This window comes from Halictus rubicundus, chromosome 1, assembly GCF_050948215.1.
Source record: "Halictus rubicundus isolate RS-2024b chromosome 1, iyHalRubi1_principal, whole genome shotgun sequence".
Taxonomy (NCBI): Eukaryota; Metazoa; Arthropoda; class Insecta; order Hymenoptera; family Halictidae; genus Halictus; species Halictus rubicundus.
Window position 1 is genome coordinate 11,004,232 of NC_135149.1, and position 13,197 is coordinate 11,017,428.

At 45.4% G+C, this 13,197-nt stretch overlaps 1 protein-coding gene and 1 long non-coding RNA gene across 4 annotated transcripts in view; one reads left to right on the forward strand and one right to left on the reverse strand.

Moving 5' to 3' along the window:
• LOC143354055 (zwei Ig domain protein zig-8) overlaps nt 1–3,403 on the reverse strand; it is a 219,827-nt gene extending 216,424 nt beyond the window's left edge. The window contains exon 1 of one of the 2 annotated variants that reach the window (XM_076787786.1): nt 3,164–3,403. The gene's annotated coding sequence lies outside the window, so the exon portion shown is untranslated. The remainder of the gene's footprint in view (nt 1–3,163) is intronic. The other variant, XM_076787776.1, reaches the window with a different exon arrangement.
• LOC143354071 (uncharacterized) overlaps nt 1–13,197 on the forward strand; it is a 198,565-nt gene that overhangs the window by 36,926 nt on the left and 148,442 nt on the right. The window lies entirely within an intron of this gene.

Sequence of the window (13,197 nt, forward strand, 5' to 3'; positions counted from 1 at the left end):
CGCCGTATTACGGATATAGTAGAAGAAGAGGGGATAGCAATTTTCTTACTTCGAAATAAAAAGCGTTGTCTTACTATAACGGAATAAAGTTGTACATATTTACGGTCGCTGGAGCTTATCCCCACCGCATACGGGGGATTAACAACCACATACGCACCGACTGTACACGCTTCGACTAGAGCTATACTACCTTCGTCGCTCAATAACTTCCGCAATTTTCAACACTTTGACACGTACTTTTTCAAATTTAAATTACTTACAAATTTATTCACAATTAGCTGCAGAAAGTGTTGGTATATCCGTCAAACCGGGTTAAAACAATCCACGTCAGAAACACCCATTGGTTTCACCTATACTGCTGCGCTCTTTGAACAATTACGCTGCCAGGGAATTTATTCCCGAGTCGACGCAACGATTAGAGAACCGTTTTCGAAAAAATTGCGATACCTCACGCGAGCCAGACCTCTGCATTAGGCATTATTAAATAAATTGAGTATCGTTCGTTCACCGGCGGTATTCCTTGGCACGGATCTAGCGTGACAAGAAATCGATCGAAGGAATAATTGTTCGAGTTCGAGGAATATCGAAGCTCCCGTTTGAATTAATCGAGCACGCACTTGCTTGTACACTGAGTTCGTCGGAGCCATTGCACCTCGTCTTGTAGAAAATTATTGTATTGATGGAGTAATTTGTCGGGATTGCTTAGACCCCGTCTTCAGTTGTTAATGCTCAGTTTCTGTAATATTCAAGTAATTAGAGTCGAGAAAAGAGTTTAGTTTCTTAATTATTGTAAGGTAGACTACTAATGGGGTCTAACTTTAATGACCACAATTTGAAAACCCTCCGTATGCTATGCCGGAGTCATTCGTGACCCGTCGCCGTTGGGATAAGTTCAATACAATTTTATTCCAATATAAGATGACGCTTTTTATTTCGAAATAAGAAAATCTTCATCCGTAACACGACGAAAGCCGGTCCCGAGTCGTCGCCTTATATCGAAAGAAAACTAGCGAAATATCGGCATGGGTCAGAAATGAGGCAGGATAGAATTCGCAGGAGTCCGACTGTAAATGATTCATGATAAAGAATGTTTTAAATATTCTACTGAGGCCTCACACAGACTTAGTAAAACCTATAGCCTATCTTGGTCGTGCTCTCACAGTGCCTGATTTAACCATTGCTGGTTCAAAAGTTAGAGCTTGATCAATCGAATTCAAAGATTCAAGAACTCCAAAGCTGTTCATGGCTAAGAATATTTTAACTTTTTGGGGACACGAAGGAATTCTTTATGTCGTACAAAATGAAATGAAATATTGAATTTTATATATTCTAGATTTCGTTAAAATTCGACAAGAATGGAGTAAAAGCACCGATAGCGCGTCCCTTCTCTCGCCAGCAATCGGTTCAGCAGATATTAATCCACACACACGGTTAATAAGCTGTTCATCAGAAGGTTCATAAATATTTTCGATGGAATTCGCGTCGCTCCCGATGGACGTATCGTCACTTCCTGCACAAAAGCGGCAAAACTCGCGGGGAGCCATCGGCCATCGCAATATGCGAAAATCAAACCGAATGCATACGGTTTTAATAGGGAATAAAGTTAATATTCGTACCGCGTTCCTGACAGAGCCGCTTCAAACGCCGCGAATTAAATGTAAATATTTTGGAACCGGCTTCACGGCAAATTACGCGCTGTTTAGCTGGTTGATTCCGGCCGTCCCCCGACTCATGTTCATAAAATATCGCCGGAACGTTTTATGGGGAAGGAACGGGGGCGGGGGCGGGCATATTTACGTACGGGGAACCGGGCGGTGTAAACGTTCGATAAATTTCGTGTGCGTGACGCCTAAGCGACTCGACGATGTCGCCGACGTAATAAATATTTTGTCAAATAATTCCGGAACAGGACCCCCGATGCAGGTCTTGTGATGCGGCTCGCGTGCCGTTAATTTGATACATTTCGTTCAATAAATCCTGATCCAATACTTCCGCAGGGGTGTGCGTTTACGGGGTAGTTAATGCTCCGATTTTCTCCCCATTTCTCTCTCCCCGGGACGGGGATTAGAACTTGTAAATCGTGAGGGTGCATGCGAGGAAAAGTAATTAAAGTATCAGCCGCCACGTTCGCTTCCCTCTTTCTCGGTCCCGTTGCTTCGACGACGGTCCACGTTGCGAATAAATTTGCCGAGCTGTTATCTAAGGAAACTAATAACGCCACCCCGTTGGAAAAGACCTATCCCGAGGATCGGTGAAGTTTATCGGAAAAGAAGGCCGAGAGGGAAATTTATAGCGAGCCTGCCAGGATAGATGGTATTCGACATGGTGAAAGTTCTACCGCTTTTTTCCCCCATGGAAACTTCTCATGGAACTTATTCACTTTTCGTCGCCATCCTTAAATGGGTTTCTAGGACTGATGCAGTTGGCGAATGCTGTTACTCTTCGTAAAAAGTGCTACCAGCCCGGACACGTAACAATCAATTTAGAAACAAGCTCCACATTCGAGAAGCCACACTTTCTTTAAATATTGCTTGTCCTACCGTGGCGACCAGAGGTTCTGAATAGAATATGGTACGAGTAAGAATCAAATTAACAAACAACAACCTAAACGGATCTAAACGTTGCCATTTCTAAAGTCGTCAGAACCTCTCGTGTATATGAATAGAAAATCCAGAATAAATTTTGTCTCGACGAAGCTTGCAATTAATCTGAATATTCAGATTAGAGTCGAGGCCCCAGTTATAACTCTCATACAGTTTAGTAATTATTTTTTATCATCGCCCCATATTTTTTATCCTCCCCAACTCTCTAAAGACGTATCCCTCAAGACCACAGCTCGCCTCGTACAAGGAGAGCAATCCGCGTTGAAAACGCAAGTTGCACAGCCTCGAGATCCCAAAGAACCACAAACGTTACGGTGTGTTTACGTTCCACGCAAGATAAAGATATTCTACCGTCCCCGCAGTCTCCACCACAGCAAGCTGGACGTGTCTCATATAAAAGAAATCCGGATCCGCCGTAGTCGCGATCAAGATCGATAAACTGTGAAACGATCGCGAAAACATCCTGGATAACCGTCGTAAACTCCCTTTGAATGGGGTTAGAGAGGCGAGAAAAAGAACCGCTTCGCCGCGGTTTCATGGAAAAAGAGAAACACACTCACCTTCGAGTAGATCGCGTCTCCTTTGTCCGCGGTTCTTGTGCACGCAGGGGCGAGAGAATCGGCTTTCACGCGAGAAACACTGGACCACGGCCGAGGGCGAAGACAATGCCACGAAATCAAGCGGCGAGGGTGGCGAGAACCACCGAAGAAAACGGCGCGCGACAAAGAAAACCACCGTGGGAAAAACAACTCCTCCACCGGTTTCTCCGTCGATTCCGTCCTCTCTGTATCCTCGCACCTTTTTTTATTTATCACTCGCGAGGAACAACTCTCGCGCGGCCACTCCTCGCGATGGCCGATCGATGTCGCGTATGTACGCACTTTCACAGCCCGTTTTCTGCTCGACACCGAACCGTTCCGCCACCACGATTTCTCCTTGGAACCTAAACGATTCGATGGCAGTGCACACAAACCACGAGCTCGCGAGGTTGCAGCCCCGATCGAGCGAGAGTCGGACGAAAGAAGCTCGTCGATTGCGGATCGATCACCGTTCCCGCAGGATCACTGGAACATCCGCCAACTGGCGGCCGCAATTTCCCAAATATCCGACCTACAAATCATTCGCGGCCCGGCGAGCAACCCGCGCACTCTAATCCCGTTCCTCCTCCACTATTTTCTCCGTTTTCTCTCCCGACGGTTCTCTTGCTTCTGCGTTTCCCCCGCGTCGCGAACGCCCGCGTATTTTACCGTCGATCGACGGATCGATCCTGTCCGCGATTCTGCGGCAACGTTTTCAAGCGACCGAGCATGATACCCCGTTACGAGACACGTACACCTCGACCTGCATTCCTAGCATGATTACGCAGCGATGCGCGTCGCAAAGTTTCCGCTTTGGATCGCCGGCTACGGGCACAAACACCGCCGTCACGATGGAAAATCCTCTTTCGGACTATCCTCAAGCCGCACTGCGAGTAGCATGGGAACACTCACTGTCACCGGGGAACTCACACAGGGACCTTTGGCTCTCCAGAACACGATTCCTCGCGATTGTTACCTTTTTCATTCGCGCGCGGGGAAGCACTCAACCGGGATTGTTTCAAATAGGGTTAGTTCGTGCGCCGGGGGATGAAGAACCACGGCCCGCTTGCCGGTAAACAGATCCACGGGGCCGGAATTCCTGTTTACAGAACCGGGGGGATGTAGAGCACCGTTCTACCCTCGAGGGCTGTCACCCGGGGTTGTCGCTTGGCCGCGTTTCGCCGCCGACTGCCACGTAGACGCGTGCGAATCCGCTCGTGCGCTCCCGGAACGGTCTCCTCGCGAGTTTTCCATCTTCTTCACATGCGAGCTTCGGGGCCGCGATGCACGCGCCACGGGGAAAAATACACTTTTAATCTGGAGGAACTCTTTTAGTCGGCACCGCTCGCGCGGTGTCTTTGATCGATCGATAGGCGACGATCGATGATCGACCAATGACGTTGGCGATTTTTCTGACGATTTCGAGGAGCCGGGCCGCGCGGAAACGCGAACGCGCCCGAACCGCCGGGACGGAATCTCTGGCGTTTTCTCGAACGGCAGTTGCACCTTGGCGGGGGATGCGCGCGCGAAACCACCACGAGTGATGCTGGGCTCGGACTGGAGCCTCCGGCGCGGCGCTAGCGTCGCGACGACTCGGGCCGGAGCGGGTTCACCGCCCCGCGCACCTCCTGGTCCTCCACCCGCGATCGGCCACGGGGTGGAAACAGTGGCGTCGAATGGGGGAACGTCACCCTACGCCATGGGTTCTCAGGTATCTTTATGATCGCCCGAATACGGTTCACTGTTTCGTTTTCTTTTCCTTTTCTTTCTTGTTGTTGTTCGCTCGTCCCGTCGCACCCACCGTTGCGTGACCTATATTTAGCCACTCGAGACAAACAAGCTCTTGCCGTATGGTTCTTTTGCGGTGTGTCTTGTGGAAGGTGTAATGGAATCAACAACAGTGCGATTTATCGTCGAATGACGTTCTGCTCGTTTCTAAGCTCTCAGGCCGTGGAGAGCTGCGTGTAATGTTGGGCATGTACTATTGGATGTCTGACCATGAGGAGATATTCTACTAGCTCTGGGGGCCGCTGGTGGAACGTTCTACTCGATGACTGAGCGAGACAAGGGGATCTACAGGTAGTCAGTTCATGGATAGGCTTTCCTGCTTCTGTCTCTGATCGTGGGTGTATGCTCCAGTCAGCGTCCGATCATTCCTGGGTATTCTACTCGATGGCTGTCTATCTCTGAGAAAATCGACAGCAAGTTGTCTAGAAATGACTGGGACATTCTACTTCACATCTAACCATGGTAAGGTATACTTCGAAATGTCTGACTATGTTGGAATATTCTAGTAAATGTTCGACCATTGTTAGGATATTCTACTAGTTGTCTGTCCATTATTGAGAGGTTCTGCTAGATGTCTGAGCGTAGGAAGACATGATATATGTCTATGGAGGATGTTCTACGTTAAGTCTAATCGTAGCAACGCATACTTCTCATTGTCTGACCGTATTAAAATATACTACTAAACGTTTGACCAAGTTACGGAAAAGCGTACGGAAACCGTTTGTCAAATGTCTGAGCACATCAAGGCATTCTACAGGTTGTCCGTCTATAATTGGGATGCTCTACTGAAGGTGTGTGCATCACAGAATATTGTATTAGTTGGCAGTTCGTGACAGGAATGTTCCACTGAAGGTCAAATCGTGTCAGGATATTCTACTGATTGCCTGTCCATTAATGAAAAGTTTTATTAAATGTCTGAGCACAGCTCAGTCAGCATATTCTATTAGATGTCTGATTAGATCAGAAAATATCACGGTATATCCGTTCGTTAATGAAGTGTTTTAGTGCATATATGAGTGTAGCAAGATGTTCTCCAGGTCGTTTGTAAATGACTGAAATATTCTACTAAACGTCTGATCATACTAGATCGTCCTGTTTGTAGTCTAGTCTGTACTCTTGATCGTCTAGTCTGTCCATTACTGAAACATTCTAAAGAATTTTTATGCATGGCATGGCATTGTATTAGTCGTCAAACTATGGCCGAGATACATATTCTATTGGTCGTTTGACCATTAAGGAGATATCCTATATTATGCTCGAGTACCATAAGAAATTGTACTAGACGTTGGGAAATTAATACAATCTTCTTCTGAACAATTAATCGTGCAAAAACGTGTTTCAGCATGGCTGGGATATTTTACGAGCTACCTGCTTTAGCTACCTGCATCTACAGGTGGAAAGAAAATTAAAATTAAATACGACACACATTCTACATTTCATGGCATTGAGATTTTATTTACCACATGTAGTTAACCTTCTTGAATTTTTGAAATTCCATCTCGTCATAACAAGATTCTTTAATGTGCTTCATTGTTGAAGAAAAAAAATTTAACATGCTCAGTTACATTATGAACTGAATATTTTTAATTTCTGCTGTCCTATTCTATTATCGTGCATTTCTACGTAGGTCGTGTCACTTAGTGTCACGATGGCGAAAGAATTAAAGCTGCTTGATTTATTTAATACTACTTCACTGATTTAAAAGGAAGCAGGAAACGAGGTAATGTTCGAAGCGCATACATATGTATGTATTTCGGATCTCGAAAGCTTCCCAGCGCGGCGATATAAACCATTCGGAGTTTATTGTAAAATCTTGGGGGGTTCTTAAGGTTTCAGGACTTGACCGCAGAGAAGTATAAGTAAGCCGAAACTAAACTAACTTTCCACCGGAGAGTTCAACTTAAAATTAAAGTTTAAAGACTTATAACTTCCTAACGTGCCGCTGCTTGATCCCGTGGGCGAGGATAGTTAACTCAATAGCCTCTATCTCGAAAATTTAGGAAAGTACCGGAGCGCCCTGGTAATCTGGATGTCTCTGCACTCAACAATATCGTGTAACGCGCGCATCATAAATTTTAGAACCCTCGTTAATGCAACGGTGAAGTACGATCGTTAAAATTAAGTTATATGGCTTGCTAAATGAAGACAATAAACTTCACAGAACATAGCAGTCGTTAAAATTAACATAATGATCATTCACAGCGATCCTCTGCTACTGATTTAGTAAAAACGTTCTCCATGTCCGACTATAACAAGGTTACGCTACTAACACGGTACTAAAATAGTAAGAAAACACCTTCTGTCCGACTACTTCGAGCATGTTCCTCTGAAATGCTACTAACAGCTGGTTCACTGTATGTTGCATCGTACGTCCTGCTGTCTGACCCATGCACGACTGTTCCACTGTCACGCATTAACCCCTTTCGTCGAAAAGACACTACTAACCAAACTGTCTGCAGTTTGCACAGACGTTCTACTGAATCAATAGATATGTTATTCGGTAAATCCGATTCCCGCGTTCGTCTGACTCGAACAGGGACATTCTACTGCGATCTATCTACAAGTTCCACAGTGTATTCAGCGCCGCGCTCGCCGCCTGACCGTTACGAGACAATTCTACTATCAATCTCGACACTGCTTTACGGCTCTTAGGACTCATTAAACTCCTTTAAAACAAGCCAGATGCTGTTAACCTATATATTGTGCACAGTTTAGGAGCAAAAACATGAGGGGAACGCGCATGCACCTTTATCGGTCCGATAAAAATTTACCGCGTGGCTGTAAAATTTCGTCGCAGGGAACGAATGGCACGTCGTCGAGTGGCGAGATCGGGGTGATCGAGGGATCAATAGGTTACGACGTTCCTTCTTGTGTCTCACGCGGATTTTACGAGCAGCAGAGGAGAGAGAAAGCAACGGGAGAGAATTATTTTATTAACGACGAACGAACCTTCGGAATAGAGAAAGGAATCGCGGCGAACGGAAGCGCCGGGACGTCGATTAATTCTTATTGTCAGGGTCAGGCGGACTCCGAGAGGAGAAAATATAACACGGCTCGACGGCCGTCTGGCCTGTACTCGTCCGGAACGGAGACTGGCTATCAGCAGTTCCACTCCAGAGGGACAATTGGCTGACTAGTCGCCCGTTCCGACCGTTTCAATCCAATCGGATTTGTACAAGGTGGCCGTTTAGAAACGTATCTTATTAGAGACCGTCCCACCTGCTCGATCCCTTTACTTATTTCGATGGGGAATTTAACGCTAACAATTTTTTCACTTCACTCCGCCCCGATCGATCCCTATCTGGTCTTCTTCTCTCTCTACCAAATCCTTTCCAGCTGGAGAATTCCCGTCTTCATATACTGCCTTACAAATTCCTCGATGGGCATCAAATTTATTTTACCGAGTAGAACATTTCTCAGGGTTAAACATATGTTATTGATCCTTCTCGATTGAATAGTTTACATAGGTCTCTGCGGTTTTGTAAGTGGCATATGGGCACAATAATCTGCATTTTAGTGGAAGCACTTCATTTATTGGCGACAGTTTATTTTTAGATTAATAATTTCATATTTTATGCATTTATTACAGAAATTCCTGGACGTCATTTCAAACAGGAGAAAGATTGAAAGAATCTGAGAGTATCGATACACTGTTTACAACTTCACGCAAATTGTAAAAGAGAAGAATACTGTGTATTGCAATTACTGAACACAATTTTTATTTCAAAGATCCGCAGTCTACTCGTAAATCTCCCTAAATGGCTGATGATTCACTTATAATGATTACTCGGCTGTGGCAAGATCTCCGGACCACAAAGTGTAGATCAGTTTGAAAACTTTCCCGTCGCATATTCAATCGGAACAACATCCCCTGACTAGTTCACGCTCCGTCAAATGGTCTTCATCAACAAATAGATACACGGAGAGATTCGGAGGGCGCAACAGTGTTCTACGCCGGCATTGTCTTGAGCACTTACTTAATCTGCATTAGACTTGGTTGGTCCGACAATCGAAGGTTCCCTTTTGCTCCCTTCCGACCGCAAACCCGCATCGACCGCAGGCGTGCGAGTTAAGGAAATCGTAGAAACTTGAGCTTAATCGGACTGTGTATGCACAATATCCTATCTACACTGGCTAGCGTTCTTCAAGAGAAAGAATAGAAAGAAGAAATTGTACGGAGGATGTTGGGTGCGCTAATTACACTGTACGCCCCTCGGGGCAGCGATGATCGAGACCCAGGCTCTATTCCACGGGCGTGCAAGCATCCTTCGACGGCGAGGACTCGGGGATTGAGAGGAAATTAATTAAGATGGCACTGTCCGTGATCACCCCTTTTCGCACCCCCAATCTACCGACTGGAGCGGGAGCATTCCATGCATAGCTTGCGGCTACATCTCAGGGCTGCTACATCACCAAATCCGACCCTACCTTAGCCGTCCTTGTACCCTTTACCCGAGGCCCTGGGACAACCATTCCCCCCGGTACCGGATGTTGTACACGATATATTCGCGCCGTTTCTCCCACGGATACCTAGGTATACGGACCAGGAGAGAGAGAGAGAGAGAGAGAGAGAGAGAGAGACCCACCTATACATATATACATAGACTAGAACCCGAAACCACCCTATTTACAGATTTCAATAACAATAACAACGGAGCCCTTGCGGCGGTACCGAGAGAGAGAGAGAGCCCGCGGCCCTCCAAGGTGGAAACCCACTTCGCGAGATTAGGTTTGGGAAATTGGACCTCGCCAATGACGTAGAAAAGATTCTCTGCCCCGGGTTTATCGATGCTCGCAGAACGATCCACAAACCGCACTGGCTTCCACGCCATCGATGACTTTCCTTTATACTCGACACGAACATCTGTCTTCGTGGTCGACGCAGACGAAACGAACCCTGCTCTCGAGGACAACGAAATTTGCTACCCTGACTCTTCAACCCTTCGAGCCACTGCGGTTTCGACGGGGAAGCTTGTGTCTATTGTTCTCACGGTTATCGAGATTTAAAGGGTTCTGGAAGTGAGCTGCTCATTTGCTAGATCGATTAACTTCAGAAAGTAAAAGGCGGAAAAGATTGATGAAGCAGCGTACGTTCGTTTTTAGGAGGTCTTTCAATTTTCGTCTACAAGTTTTGTCGTGTAATTGTTAAATTACATCGCTCAAAACTGCTATCAGCATGGAACAATATCTTAAAGAGCAATAAAATTGTGTATCTCAGTGGTTAGACCATGGCAGGGACATTTTAGTAAGTGTTTAGACCAAGCTAGGATTTCTACTACTCGTCTGACCAAGCTAGTGATATTCTACTTAATGTTTGTATACATAAAGTAGTATTACACGTTCGATAATATGAATAATATCAGTAAATAAATCCTCTACTAAATAATGAATTATGCAAGAATAATCTACCATGTGTCTGATTATCTCCAGGTGGGAAGAAAATATTAGCCTACACATTTTCTAACGCTTAAGTAATCTCTTTTCCTCCGGTTGCGAAAGGATTAAGCAACTGCGAGCAAGGAAGTGTAAACAATTTTAAAATTCAACATCGCACAATAGAAGTGAAACAACATTTTATTGCAAACCACCGATTCGAGGTTAATCCGCGGCGTTATTTTGTATCTATGGCCTGTAAGCGGAAAACAAATGCATAAAATATCCGCGGGAACAATGTGCAGTGAAACAAAATACTTCGTCGAGGTGCTTTAAACGCGAACAAAACAAATTTCCGATAATTGTAAAATAAAGTCTGAAGCAGGCGTGTTAGTTCCAGTGTAGTAATTGAAGTCATTGAATATCTGTCTTGTAAATGGATATTTCGTCGGGAATAGCGAAAAGTCGGTCAGTATAATTACTGATTCGATGAGATAAATATCGAAGCAAAAGTTATCGGCACGGAGGAAGAATGGAGGAGAGAAAAAGAGCAAGAGAGAGAGAGTGAGAGAGAGAGAGGGAGAGGGGAGGGAGAGTAAGAGCCGAAGAAAACGGCAACTTGAAATTCCCCGGTGGGTGGAGCCCATCGCAGAAAATTTTAATTGGCATCATTAGACTCCGGCGAATAATTAGCGCTTGAACGATCGAGGGTTTAATGGCGGGTCCGGGAATACGGTCTTTAGGGTCTTTTCACGGCTCGGCGTCTATACCTGGCCGGTTCTGTGGATACGTCGACGAACGGTGTGACGGGAACTTTCACCATTGCTTATTAATATCTAACGTCCAGGAAAGTTTCCGCGGAACAAAATGCTCCAACTTCCGGACCCGGTCCCATGAAAATCTGAATCCATTCGCGATACGGCGGCGGCGGCGGTGGCCAGCGGAGGCCGTTGGAAACCAGGCGACTTTTTACCCGTGGCATTTCGAAATTCGAGTTTAATGGACCTTACGGGATCCGACATCTCGAACCATTGTTCCAACTTTCGTCTAGCCGCCGCCGCCGCGGCAATAAGCTCGCCGCCTCCAGCGCTAAGAAACCTCTAACGCTGTTGCAACGCTGAAGCACAGAATACCCAAAGAGATACCGGGTCCGTTGTTGCGCAAATGCATAATAAACCTATTGTCCAGGGGTGCGCAAGTTTAATTAGTTCACCGTCAGCCGTCCTCACGCCACTGCTGATAATTATTACGTTTGTTTTCCCTGCGATTCCAAGGGAACCAGCCGTGAAAACGAACCTCGAAGAATCGGGCTCTATGCGAGCGCTAATTATCTAGTCATTGTCTAGGTTACTAATTGTTAAAACGCGGTCGTTTTCCCTGGCCGCGATACACCGCGAAATAAAGACGCGTGTTGTTATCGTGTAGGAGTTTATAACGCACCGGCGCGAAGTATAATTGAATAATCTGTTCAACGAGACCCCTGATGAACTTTCGCCGCTAAATGAATTTTTCTTGTTATATAGTTAGGCTGGCTGGGCCGCGGAGTTTTCTCATTTGGGAGATTCACACGAAGGTTCTGAGTCCTGTATACCGCCGCTCTGGAGCCTGCGGATACTTTCTTAATTGTTCATTAACGAATTTCACGAAATTGTGAGTGTACATTTCTCTACCGAAAACGGAACGATCGCAGGCAAACCATCAAGGTTAAAACATTCTACATCTCCGCCAATATAACCAGTTATTATATAATATTTAGTGTTAAAGTGTATTTAAATTTGAGAAAAAAAGATTATACTTTACTCTTCCGTAGAAATGTTCCAGTTACATTTCTCTCCCGATAACGGACCGAAACGATCAGGGGCACGATCGAGGGGCACTTGTTCAATTCCCAATACCAAGATCGACCAAAAGCCTTGGGGTTCATACTGAAGAAAAACCGTCTTCCAGCCACGGAGTCCAAGAAATTTCATTTCGGATCGTCTCTCGAGAAATTCGGAGACAAAAATGAAGAAATCATCTTTCATGTTGGTATTTAAAACTTTCATAGAAGCATAAAATACGTAGATTACGTAAATGCGTACATTAAAATTTCCATTCAAATTACAGTTTCTACTAAACTTTGTTTCCCAATTGTGCTGGTGTGATCGTTATATGAAAGTGAAAACTATTTGTTATCACCACATAGAACGTGTTACTGAAGGTACGTAATGTCGTTTCGATGTTGGGTTATTTTTTGTATCCACTTTCTTAAGATAAAATTAATAATTTAAACTTAATTTTCCGCGGAAGTATCCTCAGATATCAGTTGTGGAAAATTATGCAATGTTTAATTGCCTCTACTTTCGTCTGAAACATTTTCTCGCATCGCCTATAATTTTCGGGTAATGGAATTTTCACCGGAAAACTGGCTTTCGAACGCATTACACGGCGTGTCGGTATCACGGATATTTTTTAATAATGGTGACCGGTTTGCTCGGGCTCGCCCCGCAACGATTATAAATTACAATCGTCGCTTATCCGTGGGTTCCGCGTAGCCAGGAACGACTTCTCGATATTTTTCCTTTGGTCGTTCGGCGAGAGGCGGCTGGTCTTTCCGAAGGAAAAGGATCGACGGAGAGCACAATACGTACGAGGCCGGGTATAATACATCGAATCGGGACGAAATGCCTTTTCACGAGTTCTTTTGAGCTTTCAAAGCTCGGAACAATATCTGACTTGAGATTGGGGTCGCGGGAAGTCCCTCGGGTAAGAAGTGTTATCTACGTTTCCCCAAGCCCGAGACTAGACCCCCCGCCGACCACCATTCAAGCCACCTTCAACCCCTTTTGCCGACCAAGCACTCACCCCGCTATTTT